This window comes from Macrotis lagotis, chromosome 1 (assembly GCF_037893015.1).
Source record: "Macrotis lagotis isolate mMagLag1 chromosome 1, bilby.v1.9.chrom.fasta, whole genome shotgun sequence".
In the NCBI taxonomy this organism is placed as follows: Eukaryota; Metazoa; Chordata; class Mammalia; order Peramelemorphia; family Peramelidae; genus Macrotis; species Macrotis lagotis.
The window spans coordinates 870,263,250-870,265,783 of record NC_133658.1 but is presented as its reverse complement, the minus strand read 5'-3'; positions in this window follow the sequence as shown (position 1 = coordinate 870,265,783).

The window sequence follows — 2,534 nt, the reverse complement described above, 5'->3', positions numbered from 1 at the left end:
CTGGTTTTAAAGATGTTATTTTCTATAATATTTTTTTGTGTCTCCTTCACCAAGTTGTTGACTCATTTTTTATGATTTTTCCACATCACTCTTTCTCTTCCCAATTTTTTCTTCTACCTCCCTTACTTGATTTTCAAAATCCTTTTTGAGTTCTTCCATGGCCTGAAACCAATTCACATTTTCTTTGAATATAAGAGCTTTGACTTGGTTAATTTCTTCTGAGTGTACATTTTGATTTCCTTATCACCACAGTAACCTTCTATGGTCAGATTTTTTTTTCTTCTGTTGTTTGCTCACTTGATTTTAACACTTTGTTAGAAGGATTCTGCTTCCAGGGTGGAGGGTATACTGTCCCCAAATTTTGGGATTTTTACAGCTATTTTCAGAGATACTTCTAGGCATCTGAAAGTTTTCAGTTCTTCCAAGATGGTATGATCTAAGGAGAGGCCTTACTACTTTCCTGGTCCGTACTCTGGTCTCTGGGTGACCACAAGCATGCCTTTCTGCCCTGGAATGTAAAGACAGTCCCTGATCTCCTATGGCAGCAAACTATTGTTTTACTGTTCCTCCTCTTTCTGAAACTGTGACCTGGGACTACAACCCAGAGTATGGGCAAAACACTGATAAGGATATCAGTGGACCCTGCTAATCATCTGATTCCCTAATCATCTGTGGGCCAAGAGTTGATTTGGCAGCTCTCAAGGACTGCTCCTGGTTCCCTGGGGTCAGGTCTGGCCTGCTGAGGCCTTTGCTAGATTGTGCTCTACTCTTACCACTCTTACCAACCTTCCAAGTTGACTTCCCAGTCTCTGAATTGAGAAATTTGGTAACCAACACTGATGCCACTGATAAGCTGCTGCCTGTTCCTAAATTGCTGGGGGTCAGTCCCTACTGGACTGGCCCACCCTACACTGTGCCCTTCTTTCATCTAGGTAGGACAAACCTTTTCTGCTATCTTCCAACTTGTCTTGGATTGAAAAATTGTTTCACTCCATCTTTTTGTGGATTATTTAAAGGTATTTGGAGTGATTTGGGAAAGCTTAGGCCAGTCCCTGCCTTTACCATCTTGGCTTCACCTTATAATTATCCTTATTTTTAGTGTAAGGTATGCAGAGGCTGAGTGACGATTTGAACTCATGTCTTCCTGACTCCAGTGCTCTGTTCATGCTGGTACTACTTAGCTTCCTATGAGTGTCTATTATATACCCATAAACTGCCTATACACTCCTTTAGGACAGGAATTCTGTTTTTCATGTTTGTGTCCCTCCAGTCCTAATCACAGAGCCTTGGAAAGAGAGGGCGCTTCATACATATTGGTTGCATTTTCTCTCTCTCTCTCTCTCTCTCTCTCTCGGCAGAGGATGGAGTACTACAGATATATGGTTTTGCATCTGCTGCCTAGACTTGACTGATATGTTGATTGATTTTGATGAACATTTTCTTCTCTTCCTTTGTCCCAAGAAAGAGTTTGATGGGAAGGGAGGAGGAAGAAATAAACTTAGAAATAAAGGCGATACATCTAAAGAGAGAAATATGGTATTTGAATGCAGACCAAAGCACACTATTTTCTGTTTTTAAAATATGAGTTTTTCTTTTTCATGGCTTTCCCCATTTTGTTCTGACTCTCACAATCTGACTAATATGGATATTTGTTTAACATAATTGTGTATGTATAACCTATATCAGATTTCTTGTTGTCTTGTAGAGGGGGAAAAGAGAGGGAAGGAACTCAAAATCTTATCAAAAAATTAATGTTGTAAACTATTTTTACATGTAATTGGAAAAAGATTAAATACAAAAAATAAAGGAAATGGAAAAACAAAAGAGAACAATAAAAACAAAATTTAAAAATGTCATATTTGATCTGTCAGGATTCTAGGAAAACTTCAATGGTTTGGGAGTCTGTGCCAACAGAGGATTCTGAATGATGAAAGCTAGAAGCTGTGCATATACCCTTTTCTTTGGAACCCTTATTGGAGAGTTTTCCCTTAACCCAAAGCCCCTTGTGATTCCAGGGTCTACTCTTTTGGTCTGTCCAAAAAGCTTGGAACAGAAAAGAGCAAGCCATCTATGAGGATGAGCAGTCAACTCACCTAGGGTGTCTCTCTTCAGAGCTCTAAGGAAGGATATTGTATCCATGGTTAGCCTAGCTCCTTGTCTTCCACTCTTACCTTTCCCTGGTCAGAATGACCTGAGTTTAAATCCTATCTCAGACACTTACTAATTACTCTTTTTGTACCTCATTTTCCTCACCTTCTAAATGGGAGTGAATGCGAAGAGTTGGACCTAATGTCTTCTAAAGCACATCTTGAGAAGTTCTGTGATTTATTTGTTGCAAGAGACCAAGTCTTGGCTCCAAATCTAGACATTTCAACAAATGGGCAAATTGAGACTGAAAGACCAGGGACCTATATAGATCCCCACTCAGGGTCTACCAGCTACTCTGGAATTCTTGTTCAACACAGAATTCATGAATTATGCTTATTAATGCTTTATTTTGCGGGAGAAAATGAGAGTCTCCTAGCTGGAGCCAA